The 14061-nt window shown below is 40.3% G+C and overlaps 1 protein-coding gene and 1 long non-coding RNA gene across 5 annotated transcripts in view; both read left to right on the plus strand.

The window, feature by feature from the left end:
• The first annotated feature begins 3175 nt into the window (after window positions 1-3175).
• Window positions 3176-3548, plus strand: LOC120570443. Its single transcript, XR_005641065.1, has 3 exons — window positions 3176-3230; window positions 3359-3405; window positions 3492-3548. It is a non-coding gene; the product is annotated as an uncharacterized LOC120570443 (long non-coding RNA).
• Window positions 3549-4211: 663 nt separating this feature from the next.
• Window positions 4212-14061, plus strand: part of mlphb (melanophilin b) — a 64188-nt gene continuing 54338 nt past the window's right edge. For 2 of the 4 annotated variants that reach the window (XM_039818792.1, XM_039818793.1), the window contains exon 1: window positions 11697-11771. The gene's annotated coding sequence lies outside the window, so the exon portion shown is untranslated. Of the gene's footprint in view, window positions 4337-11656; window positions 11772-14061 lie in introns of those variants that run through there. The other 2 variants (XM_039818791.1, XM_039818794.1) reach the window with 2 other exon arrangements.

A 14061-nucleotide genomic window follows, 5' to 3' on the forward strand; every position in this document is an offset into this window, starting at 1 on the left:
GGCTGACTCACTATACAGTCGCCTTTTCCACCCTGGTCCATGAGTTGTATTTACCTTGAGAAGTTATAATTTCCATGATTTGGATAAATGAGTTAGCTTGCTTGACATCTGGGAATAATTTATGCTCATCAGGCTAACAGTTTTGTTCTCCCTCCTCTCTTAATGTCAAGTACAGTGCTTTCACACTATGGAGGGGGGGGGGGGGTGGATTAGACAACCAGATGTGTTTGCGGACATGTGTAAAATGTATAGTTATGCAAATCCAAAGCATTTCACACTTTAAACCTCCATTTGATTTTGTTCATGTGCAAAATCTGCAGTGTTTTCGACTGTTGGTTTAAATCTAACTAAAGTAAAGCAACATGGATACTGAACCAGCTGTTTGCAACTGGACAAAGTTTTCAGCCAAACGTGACTCTAGTTAAGTCAGTCGAGTTGGATAATTAAAAAATAAAAAAAACATCCAACTTACTGTCATGACACAAAAGGTATCTTACCATGGGTAATCATGAAAAGCTTTAACTATGTTGCGGGGTGTACAGTGTGGTAGATGCAGCCAAGTGTCTGACAGAGCGGAAAAATGTTTAAGACTTTGAATGTACTGCTTTACAGGTTCTCTTGGGGGGAGCAGATGTTACGTAATCACAGAGGCACGACAAACGCTTCAACATGGGAGTAAAGCAAACACCACTTAGAAAAGATGTATTACAATATTCCAGACCTATTTGCCTTTAAACCCTGTGCTGTATTTGACAAAGAACAGGCACTTCAGTTTGGTGGTTTGCTTGTTCGCTGCAGGTCAAAAGGTTACTATCCAATTTGGATAACTGTAGTTCAGTGATTAAACCTTGGCTACTCTGTGTCATGTAAATGATTTCCCCTAATTGTGGCTCTTGCGTGTGTCACTGCACAACAATTAGACGGTCAATCTTTGAGTGCATTCTGTTTGTCTTCTCTACTTCATGCATCCTCTCCTCCCTTATTCCAGATGTGTTCTGTGACTATTAAACTTTTAATAGTGTCTTAATAAGTGTCTTTATTTCATTTTTGTCATCCTCCTCTCTTGTGTGAGCTGAAAACTGAGATCGTATATCGCAATCAACTCTCTCGCACCAAGCAGTTCAAAGAACGTATTACAGCTACGGTAGCCTTCACGCTTCAAAAAGCCAGTCTCTTGCTCTTTTCAATATCCTTTTTCTTTTTCTGGGCGAAGAAGAAGACTCCTGCTCCTGAAATTTGGATTTTGAATACGTGTGGTCCTCCATGTTTCCTTCTTCAAACTTGCCGGGGCCGGGAAGCTACGATACCCATTAGCAGCATTAGCAGCACCTGTGAGTTTATCATGGGACAAAGAAAACATGAAAGGTGGAGCAGCATGTCCTGTATGTCCCTTACTGGCTAATGTATTTCAAGATGGCGCATGAATATGGAGCGTCTACACCAGTTCATGCGAATGCAAATGTAAAATTTCAAGCCCAAAGGAATACTTGGAATTGATGGTGGTGGTAAACATTTAGTTTGTGAACCGGCAACACAGATTTTGATAATGAACAACTAAACACGTTACACACTGGACCTTTAAGAAAACTGTGCATTTTCTAATACCTAACCCATTAACACTTAAACACATGAAACCCACTTCCACCATACTTTAAAGCTGCATTAGGCAGTACAACAAATGGCCTTTGGTTGAGCACTGGGTCTGATAATCCTGACTACCCCAGTGAGAATCAACATCCTACTTAACAGCTTTAAACTGTTCCAGCAACTTTCAGCTCATCCTTTTTTAGTTATATGAGTGAGGAGACAGAGATATTTTACTGAAGAGATGGCAGACCATTAATATTGGACTTCAAAGGGATACTCATGTTTCTGTGTCTGCACAAGTATCTGGCTGTTTGCTGACTCGCTAGCAAACTCATAACTGATTAATATGAGAGCAGGGGCAGAGCCAGATGTTTGGGGCTCAGCCAAAACCTAGAGGGGTCCAGATAGCATGTTCCCTTGGGGAGATTTTGTTTTCCCATTTACAGCAGCAGTATATTAGCTATTTTTTCAGGCCATGTGATAATATAATGCGGCATCACGGTGGCTCAGTGGTTAGCACTTCTGCCTCACAGCTAGAAGGTTCTGGGTTCGAACCCAGGTCGGCCCAGGCCTTTCTGTGTGGAGTTTGCGTGTTCTCCCCGTGTTTGCGTGGGTTTCTTCTGGGTGTTCTGGTTTCTTCCCATTATAAAGACATGCAGTTAGGACTACAGTTGAAAATTAGCTGACTGGCTACCACTGGTGCATTTACATAACATGTTGATTAATGTGCATTGTCCTAATCTAATAAATATACAGAATGCCTAAAAGTCTGTACATCCTTTTGGAAAATCATGATAGTTGCCAAGGGGGAAACAATCATTCTTTAGAGCCTACATCTTATTCTACATCTAATTGTTCATTCATCATTCTAATTGTTCATCATTCTAAAAGCAAAACAGAAAAACGCATTTATGCGATCGTATGATTCAATGCATAATCAGCCAAAGTCCACATATTCATGCGGGGGCCGCATTTTTTCAAATACGCCGCACTTTCGTCACATAAATTGCCGATTTCCATGGCAAAATATGCAGGGCTTGCATGATTTCATAATCCCCGCATTTTCGTTGCAAAAAAGTCACATATATCTTAGTAGAAAGTTGAAAAATGTTGCGTTTACTTCACACAAGAGCAGCCATTTTCCCCTGTTGCCATGGGAACATTATGAAGTGACGTAATTACGCGACGTGAAGATCATCGAAAAGCAGGGTGTTGGGGGAATCACTTTTTTTTTTCATTTTCATCAAACCGCAGTTGTTGCAAGTTCCCACAATTTTTGCAAGTTCCCGCAATTTCATCGCATAAAATTGCATAAATATCCCGCATATTCCATCACATTTTTAAGAAAATGTGCCGAATAATCAAGGATTTTTGCCCGCAACAATCACAAAAAAACTCCAAACGCATTTTTCTGGAAGGATTGATAGGTAAGGAGAGCAGAAGAAGGTGACAAATGCAGATGAGGGCAGACAGAATGGGGCAGTTCAATGATTTAAAATGTGGGAGGGAAGGAAACAGGAATGACTCAGACAAGGGGGCAGAGTGTATAAAAGGGGGTGGAGAGCTTAGCTGGGCCTTTCTTCCTGCACTGAGACACACCTGAGAGAGCAGCTGAGGCCAGCCTTTGTTTGGTGTTTAATTTGGTAGGCCCTTTTCCCAAAATAAAATGTGCCTAAAAGCATGATTTTAGTTTCATTAGGAAGTTTTTTTTTTTTTAAACTGCATTAAATATTTCTTCTTTGTTATATTTCCCATGTCATGTTTGGTGAAGGACAAACAATTGTAGTGATTTCTTAAGCACATCAGCCAATAAATAAGGTATGCTCATGCTGAATGTAACTTTTTAATTGGGTATTTTAGTATGTTTTATGATATCAACATTGTTTTTTTTTTTATAAATGTAGATTCCAGTCACCTGCACGTCTCCGGATAGGAAAAATTGAATATTCTAGGCTCGAAAGGTATATTTATTTTATTGCGTATCTCTTACAAATGTATTTGTGATGTTTTCTTTTGTAAAGCATATTAACATGTTTCTTTTTTTGGGGGGGGGGGGTAAGTTCTAAACAAAGACAACTGACAACTCCCAGTTTAAGATTTTTTTGTGTATTTTTAACTACTGGATGGCCATTTTGTTTAGCTTTTTTTTTGAGGGGTGTTTCTGCTGTGTTAGAGTGGGGCGGCGACTAGTAGGAGCCATTCTGCATGCGTGTTTCATGTGTGGCTCAGGCTAACTTAGTGTGCTGTGAATAAGCAATATAATACATCCTCTCTCTGATACTAATAAACTCTATACTTCTTGTGTAGCAGTCTCTGGTCCCTGTTAATTCTGGGTCTGTGCGTTTTGATATCTCTTGGTTAAACATAAAAAGGATTACAGGGAGTCCAAAGGCAGGTATGTAGCAGGTACCAAAACTCCAAAGAGCAATGCAACAACGCTGAACCAAGAAGGGGACAAAAGCCGAGCAGTGTGGAGTGGCTGACGAGGGAATATGAGATGCAGGTGATGTGGTGGGTGGGCAAGGCAGGCAGAGCTGATTAGTGAAGTGGGAACAGGTGTGTATGGATGGGTGTGGCAGTCAGGTGACGTGGAAGTCCAGGGCATGTAGTTGATGTAGTTTAAGGAATGGGCCATGTGGCTGGAGATGAGGGACCGAGAGCCAGACTGTGACTGACTCATTGCTGAGAGGTTGGTTTTGAGTCTTCCTGCCCACTAGAGGACCAGAAAAAGCTTAATGCAGCTTTTAAGGTAAATATCCACACGAAAGAAGCTAGCGCGGAACTCTGATTAGCTTACAATGCTAGTATTCGGGGCACAGTGATGGTAAAAACAAATCGCTATTTATCCCACTAAAAAGGCTGAAAATATCACCAAACTTCAACTGTAGCATAATGGGGGTCCCTAAATGTTAAAGGAGAATTCTGGCGCAAAACGAACCTAGGGGTTATTAACTGATGTGTACCTACTCTGTCGCTCTCTGGGACATGTTTTCATGCTAATCGAATGAGTTTGGAGCTTTGACGAGGCTACCGCGGACCGCTGGTTAGCTTACAATGCTAGTTATATGGGGCATAGGGACACTCAAATTAAGTCGTTATCTAATACCACTAAAAAGGCTTGAAATATCACCGCACGTTAACGTTAGCATATTTAGGGTCCCTAAATGTGAACCGAAGCGTTGACAACATTGTAAGTGTACAGATAGTTTATTAAAAAAAGAGATTATAAAGACAGTCGCGTTCATGTTTACTTGCGGGAGCCATCTTGGAAACCAGTCATGACTAGTTGAATACCGTGCAACGTGGAATCTCCATAGACAGTATAGGAATTTACACGGAGCTCGTTTTTCTACTAGTCATGACTGGTTTCCAAGATGGCTCCCGCAAGTAAACATGAACGTGACTTTATAATCTATCTTTTTTTAATAAACTATCTTTTTCAAAGTAACTGTGGCAACACTGGTTGTAACACAAAAAATCCAAAAGTGCAGGAGAAATCCGAGAGAAGATTCGTAAGCACAACAGAGGCAGCATGAGTGTGAGGAGAAGGGCCAAAGCTGAGAGCAGGATATCTGTCCAAGCAACAACATATCTGAGTGCAAGCAGAAAGTTTGAGCAGAAGCAGACCAAACCTAAGCGTGAGGAGTGGCTATTTTAGCGTGAGAGCAAGGTTATGAGGGCAATTATTACAAAATCTAAAGTGACATCCATGAGAAATGCTCTCAAATTGAAAGCACACGCTCTTGAATGAAGCTGGCAATAAAACTCCATAGTTCTCATTCTCTGAGATGAGACCTAATACTCCTATAATAGTCCTCGCCACCCTTCAGTGGTTGCTTGCAAAGTTTGGAAATAAGTTTAACAATACACGCAGCCTGATCACTGCAAGAGATCTCATGGCTGGGCCCTTTTGCCAGACAACTTGGAAGGAACACAATGATGCACACAGCTGTTGCCCCCTGTAACCTTTTGGAGAAAGCAGTGGTGGGAACAGATGACCCTCAATGATACAGAGTTTAGAAAGATTTTTTTTTTCTTTTAGTATTTTTCCAATTAAAATTCATTCCCAGAATCTCTCAATCCCACACGATATCGGTTTTAACACAAATCCAGTATAATGCAGTATTATATCTGACTGTTTTGATATGTACAGAAGCTTGTGTGGTTAGCGTTTTGTTCGAGCTGAAGGTGGATCTTTGGACATCCTGGTGCGTTGGTGCAGCATTTCCAATTTACGGCTGCAGATGTTTTTCATATCTGCAGATGGCTAGGGATTTAATCAGCTGAAGGGGATGGGTTTCACAAAGTCTAAGCAGTTATGTCTGGTAGGAATCACCTATTACTCTTTATTTCAGTACAAACTGCCTTTTCCTGCCATTTGCCTGTTTTCAGTCTTCAAGCTAAGCTAACCAACTTCTAGCCTCATAGTGTACTGACATTCCCACAGGTCAGTGAAAAAGCTATGATTACTTGACCATGTTAAAGAGCGTCACTTCTCAGCTTTCAGTCAGTGCGGTCAACTGTAGAAGTCTAAGCAGGATAATATATATATATATATATATATATATATATATATATATATATATAACCTAACAAGACAAACTATACTCAAACTGTACTTTTTTTTTTTTTGTACTTATGCAACAAGTCGTCTAAACTAAATGTCAAACGGGCCCCCAGAAAGTGTGCTGGGCTTTGAAGCAAATTAAAAAAAGTGGCCAAACGGTGGAACTCCTGGCCCATCACGTGATGCCCTGTGACCCCAAAAGACTTCTTCTTATAGACTTGCTTAAGGAAAGAGACCTCTGTAAATCGGTGGATATGTTTGTTTGAGCATCACAACCCCCGCAAAATGACTCGTTTCAGTATTAGAACTTGATCCATTCGGTCTAACATTTGGAAAGTTTTAGAAGATCCGTAAGATAACCCCAATCAAGTTAGAGCTCTAAACTGGAAGTTGATGGCAGAGGTCTAGTCAACACAGACTCACTCCCAGCGCATCAAAAAAACGACACTTGGTCTGGTGCCTTTGCCGTTAGTTACAGTTGAGCTGCTGCTATGCCCGGTGCATCCCGTACAGAAGCTAAAGGGAGCCTTTAGCCTTTCGGACGCTGAGAGCCACTGACCAAACTTCAGTATTTGACGTGTTGGGACTGAGAAGGGGTGGCTCTAGTGCGCCTTCTGTATGGGCCACACAGCGCGGAAGCAGTGCCAATCATCTGGATAATTTTATATGCAGTTTTGGCTCCATGATGGCTTGATGTTCCACTCAGCACCTCTTATAGGAATGCAGGGCTCCAGCTCAAACACTGTATCCTTTTCTTAGAATGCATTCATGATCTCAAAGGCCCGCGTTTTTGCTCCAGACAGACGCAGATTCATAATTCCACTAGAGGGCTTTGTGTTTAGAACATAAACATATGCTCTTATTTTTCTTGTGTCTCTTCATTTGCTGTAATGAATGATGCCGTCGTTTGACTGATGCCTCAGACCAATTTGAGGCTGAAGAGAATTCCCGCTTCCTCTCTGTTTTTCTTTCACACTCCGAATTGTTAACACAACACATGTCACACAAAGAAAGAGGAAAAAGTCTGACAGTTTTCCCTCTATTGTAGGGAACATGTGACACTGTAAAATAAGCTGTCTTTACAATAAGCCTTTGTCATTTGGTCCTCACAGCTTTCACTTAGAAAAAATGCATTGATGGCAGCAGTGCCCAGCTGAATGTGTGAATGGAAACTTACCCAGCATAAAGCCTCTTACTTTAAAAAAAAAAAAAAAAATTTTAAATGGGGGATTTCCATGAAACTGGCTCTATAATCTCCATTAGAGGACACACAAAAAAATCTTTGACTATAAAATTGATATCCCCGTTCCTTTCTGCAGACTTACTTCACTTTTAAGTATGATGAACGATTCAAAAAAAGTCAGTGGCCCAATCCCAAAGTCCGGACTCACGGACTTTGGTGCACGTTCTCGCGAAATTCGTCAGGGCTTAGGGTTGTCCCAATGTGGAATTTCAAAGGGCGTGAGGGTTTGAGTACACACTTAACGAGCCCTTTCCGTGAGTCTGCATCAACGCAGACTTCACCAAAGGGAATTACCCACAGTTCAAAGCGTTGTGACGTTTACCGCGGAGACCGTAGGGAAATCCGGAAATTACGAAGGTGCACGACACACAACCCCGGAACGGACCAACCTGGTGACCAGCTTGTCAAACAAGAGTTTGGAATCAGGTAGCCATCTCCTGGGCCTTGGCCGTGTGGAAAGCAACAAACTTAAAATGAAAATTCCCAAACCGGCAAGTGTCAGCAACATCTTTGTTATTAAACGTCGCCAAGGTAACGTGATCTCGTGAAGTGCTGTCCCGATCCCATTTCTACCTATCTGAGCCCACACCTGAGATCAATTAAGTCTGTGAGTCCTTAGTCCTTAGTCCTGAGGGCTCACTTTGGGATTGGGCCAGTGACCACAACCACCAATTAATGATGAAACCAGTCCCCACCTACCATGTAGTGCATAATGCACCTTAGAAATGTTTTTTTTTTAACAAAACCCCAACAATTTCAGGCACTCAAAAATAAAAAAATTTTGTAATTATAACTGCTAGGCTTACAGAATAACCTTGCGTGATGGTTTGGCTCTTTGTGCCTGTTTTTGGAGTCGGGGGCAGGGGGAGGGTGTTTTCCTGCTTTTATGGCTCCATTTACAGCCCTTATAAATGGGCCTTCTTCCTGCTTTGCAATGATTACTGGGGAGGAGGGCCAAAACTCCAACGATAAACCAGGAAGAAATAATCAGCAAGTCCATTTCAAAGTAAACGCTTGTATCAAAAGGGCCTAATCTCACAAAAAGGGGGAGAGGGGGGGCGTCAGGCTCCAAAACCACCTAATAATGACAATTTTGATAGAATTTGTGCTTGAGTCAAATTCTGTCCCCTGTTCTTGCCAATTGTTTGATTTCACATTTGTATTAGAGATCTCATAGTTTAAACCAGGAAAATATTGTATTGCTGAGCTCCTGGGACATAACCCATCCGTTATATCTGACAGAAGCACCACAGGTTCAAATCCTGTGTGGCTTACTAATGCTTTCTTGGCTAATGTTAATAGGAGCAGTACATTTACAGTTCTGCTACCATATCCATAGCATCGGCGATTCAACCCCAACTGCAGCCCTAGTCTGAGCATTAAAAATTCTTAGCCACAGCTTTACCCAGCACAGCCAGGCAGAGCATCTGCAGCCGTGCTGTATACTGTCAGGGTTCTGCATTTTTAAAAGGAGAAATGAGCAATAAATGCATAATGTAAAATGTCACATGATGTCTCCTTTCTGTAGTATATGCAACAATTGCAAGGGAATGCAAAACTTAATGTGAGGTAATGCAAAAGTTATTGTTGGTGAACACTAAAGTTATTATGAGGGAATGCAAAAGTAGTTCAGAAAAAAAACATCCCACCTTCATCCTTTTGGGGCTCCCACATATACGTGAGTACACAAGTTTTTTTTTTTTTTTTTGTTTGTTTGTTTTTGGCAACACTGCTGTTGTTAACTTATCATTGCTATTTTAAGAATGCAGTTGCATGCTTTTCTTGTTGTGTATCCATGTAAGCGCCATGGCTCTATGTATGGCAATGTCTGTCGGTCAGTTGGTCATCACAACCACATGACATTTTGTCGTGGTCCCCAGACAATGTATGCTGAAGACTTTGGTGAACTGATGTATCCTCTAGCATCACTATTAGGTTGACTTTTGTGATTTTGAGTAAAATGTCTCTGGAATTATTTAATGGACTGCCAGGATCCCTTAACTTTTCATCTAGTGCCATCATCAGGAAAATGATACAACAAACTGGTTTCTTAATACTTTGCTTTAATGACTGAATACCTGGAAACTAATGACAAATCCAATGTTACGCAATGTTGCTTTAACTCCAATTCTGACTGTTGATGAAACATCCATGATCCATGATTGAGACATGTCACCTGTAGTCTTTCAAAAATAACTACTACTTTTATTTTCTAAAGTAACATATGTCATTTTGTTATTTATTTTACATTGACAGTACACTCTGATATATTGCATGTGGCACATCCCATCAGTCTCAAGTTGCCTTAAATAGCCTTGCTGGGCATTCTGCAGGCCAGCACAGGGAGAGTGAAAATCCTACATACAAACCTGTTGATCATGTGCTGTTTGGGCTTTTTAGACACCCTAGCTTGTTTGCACTGGGTGCTGTCCAAGATAAAATGAAAGGAAGTTAATGCTAGCACACACTGGACGATAACTGCAGGAGCTGACTGTGCTGAAGCCAAACCTTTGTTGCAGTTTTTTTTTCATGGAATTCAAAGACTATTTGAAGTTCTTGTTGTTAAAGGGGGATGTCCACTCATCTGGCAATTTACGTCATGACCTGAAGTCTTAAAATGTCGTCATATTTAAGAAATCTGTACAATTGCTGTCATATCCAAGTTTGATAGCCTATAGTAGCTTGTTTATGCAAGATCATGTGAGGGCATTTGTTGATTCAACACAGATTTTAAAACTTAATAATTCAATAAAATGATTAGGTGTTATTAAGAGTATTAACTTATTGCGCATTTATTCTGAACAGTTCAGCATGTATGACACATTCATGTAACTTATAAACTGCATGAGTTACACATTATATTTGCCCTCAAAAATTGAGAGGATTGTTTACATAGGTTTATAATTTATTGCAAATATTACACATAATAAATTAATGTAAATGCACCTCCGTAACACACTGAACTGACAAACAGTTTTGTTTACTCGCTTCTTTGTGCTTCACTACCTTTTTTTTTTAAAGCACTCGTGAAAGCATTGCTCTGTAGCACTACTAGTAGTCAAAATCTCTATGGGGCACCAAGTTAGGCATCAAGTTAGATGTATTGTGCCATACCGAAAAGACAAAACTGGGTTGATTTTATTTATTTATTTTTTATTTTTTTCCTCACACTGCCTATTAAAAATGCCAACGGTTACTTATGTAAACAGGATAGTGCCCTGAATACCAGCGCAGCCTTTATTGTGGCTGAATAAAAATAACTACTATACAGATTCACTCACAAGAATGTAATTAACTTACAAAAAATGTAAAGTGTAAAAAAGAACTCTGTGTGACTAACCACTTCCAAAGACTGTGTTCATGTTGATATACTCCACAGAAAGATGGTAGGGCCTGGTGATTGAGCAAACAAGAAAACTGGACTGCTGGAAGGGTCACATGGCTCAAATCAACATTTTGTAGGGTAGTAGGAAATGGGAGCAAATCCTTTAAAATAAATTAACAGAGACATGCTTTCTAAATTCAGCCCATTTTGATTTCCATATTCAATTGGATTCTTTCAAATGTGCCCTAATCAGATTCTGGGAGAGCATTTCGGTCACAATCCTTTCTCGTTCCAACTTTTTCACATCACATTAGAGTAATTGTAATGACATAAAAACAATTGCAACTTTGTCTTCCAAGTCATAATGCCATGTGTAAATGTTTGACTTTATCTATGAAACCAGATTCCTCCGTGAGAAAGAACTTTGACCCACCCACTGTGCAAATAACAGTCTCATAACTATATTAAACCAACATTGCTTCGATTATTAACGGAGATAAAAAATGCATTCCTATGCTGTGGCTGTAACATTACACATTAGAGGACCTCCCACTGTTTTTTGCTACAGGACATAAATGTCAGTATTATTAAAGAGGTGTCACTTGATAGTTGATTGCACTGATGTCATGCCTCACTGTAACATAGGATCCATGACATGTGACTGGGGATTTAAGCCCAACTGGCCTCTGCATAACCTCATGATCACTGCACACTTGAATACTGTCCAAGCTATCACATGCCCAAATTAATTGGGTAATTGCCTCCAAAACAAATTGATTGATAAGCCCTTTCTCAACATCAATGCAAACCAATAGCAGTCATGTATTTCATACCAATATCAATGAAGCCAAGGGGGGCAAAGCACATAGCCAAACCCTTTGAAGTAAAGTCAAGGAAGGCGGAGAGGAGGCTTGTCTCCCTGCCTTTCTTCATCCTGGTTAACTAGACATGTGATTAGCATTGCTGTCTGCTACTTAGTTTGCCCTGCAGTCAGCCTGGTCTGCCTTCAGAAGATATACTGCCTGCATACTACTCTGTCACCCCCTAAGGTACGTTATATTTACATGCAGTGATCTCCTTTGTGATGTTAAGAGAAAGAAAAATGATGTCAATGCCTACACATGTTGGTATGTTAGAGGTTAATTTTAATCCTGTTGTTGCTTCTTTCTTGAGATTTGTGCTACTTAAACTGTCGGTGTGTGACAGTGGGCTCATTACATATTGGGCCAGAACCATGTTCGAAAGTATTCCAACTTATTAGAAACAGAATTCATGTATTTAGTCAAACACCAACTGTGACAACTTTCTTAAATCTACTAAAATGGTAGCCAAGGTTGCCACATTTAAAACTCCATATAAGAGCATGTGGTGGTTTGGATGGGAACAATTTTTTATTTATTTTTTTAAAAGCTTTATCTTTACTGTTTATAGTTGGTTAAAATTATTCCAGGTTTATGTCTCCTCACACCTGTTATCAACCAGAACCTTCCTTTTGCAAACAAGGAGTTCTTCATTCTGCACCTGTTGAGTTGTGTGCATCAACAGGTCATTTAACACAGGAAATCCTTTGTAGAGAATGCTATGCAATTAAGATTTCATTAGCTAAGGTGTAAATCCTTAATACTCCATACGGAATATTCATTAAAATGAAATGATACAATTGTAAAGTGCATGTTTTCGTAATGTCCCCATAATACGTAAGATATGAGTAAGATACCGAGCTACTCACACCCTCTAAGCAAATACAAATAAAGCTATTGTATACTGCTTGGGTTTTCAAGGGTACATATTTGAATGTGGGAAAGTTGTAAGCACTATTTTATATAGTTGTAGGATTACAATGTTTTACTCAGATTGTTCCCTTTAGAAGTGATCTGTTTCTTATGTTTGCATGCTTGTTTTTACCATTACTGCCCAATCGCATGAGCATAAATGAGATTAGGCTACCCAGACGTTTGAGACTTTTTAACATGGCCTCTGGTAAACAAGACAATTATGGGATGTTCCTGAGCATTCCTTTACTGATTATGTGAGAGGGCTTAAGTGCAATTTGGTGGTATTAGTTGTGTGTGAGGAGACACTGTATGTGTGTACATGTGTGCACCGCTCTTTCAGCTTGAGTGGAGTCCCATCATCCTCTGAAACCGAGGCATTATGAAGCTGGACCATGTGAAATAATTTGGCCAGGCTCTGTTTAACAGAGACTTGATTAAATCTCTCAGCAATGTGATGGGTGAACTGTGCCAAACCTTCCCAGATCACAGGACAGATGCATGTGGCACAGAGGTTTTAAGCACCTAATCTAAACCAGTGCTTCAAATAACTGACCCGTGATCAGTATTATTATTCTGGGCCGATTTGTTTGGAGAAAACAACAGCGTAAAAGTAAAAGCAGTTTTCTCAAAAATGTAAGGTTTAGGCATTGGCTCATGACTAGTCTTGCAATGCCAGACCTTCCTCCACAGCGCTGCGTAGGAGGGTCTGGCTAGTCCACACAGCATTCCGGGATGGGAGTAAAACGTGCTCTGGTTCATTGGCATTTCTTTAAACCAATCACAATTTGTCTTGGGCAGTGCTAAGCTCTGGACGCAATGATGGTGCCTCTGAAAAATAGCCCCAGGAAGGAAGTTGTTTTGGTGGAACATGTGTACATTCAAGGTAAAGGTACACTGTATACGTAAATACTCTGTCCCCACCAAATAACGACCACATGGGCCCTTTATTTAAATGCTTGATATTACTTATATTTCAGTTGTTTTGCTGACGAGCAACTACCTGCAATTTACTTTTTTGACAAAGACCATGGATTTTGTCCCCCATCTCTCACAGTGGATTCGCATTAGGAAAGGATCGCTTTCAATTGACATACTATTGTTATACAAAAAAATCTGAATCTATCCTAATTTGACAGTGTTATTTTTGCAACAAAATGGGATAAGCAAAGGGTGAAAACGGGGCCTTCCTGACTGTTAGCATTTGATTAGGTGTTGGCATATTGTCTTTCTGCAATGTTGAAGAGTTCAAAGGGCAGTGAAACATATTGGCTCAGAAAGCTGTGTATGAAATTCAAGACCACACTGACGAGTTCAGGGACATTCACATGCAAACGTACAGAAAATCTATTTCCAACCTTTGGTCACACAGCCTTGTACCGTGAACATGACATGACTTTTCCTGACCAACTGATTAACACTCATGGCAAGTTGTGAATTTCAGCACCTAATGCTGCGTAGAATGGTTGGCAGTGCAACACTGATCGATTATTTGAGGGGGGAGTAATGCAAATGACCTCTTTTAAGTTTGTAGTGTTTTCACAGCAGTTCATCTCAAATATAAGCA

This window comes from Perca fluviatilis, chromosome 12 (assembly GCF_010015445.1).
Source record: "Perca fluviatilis chromosome 12, GENO_Pfluv_1.0, whole genome shotgun sequence".
NCBI lineage: Eukaryota > Metazoa > Chordata > Actinopteri > Perciformes > Percidae > Perca > Perca fluviatilis.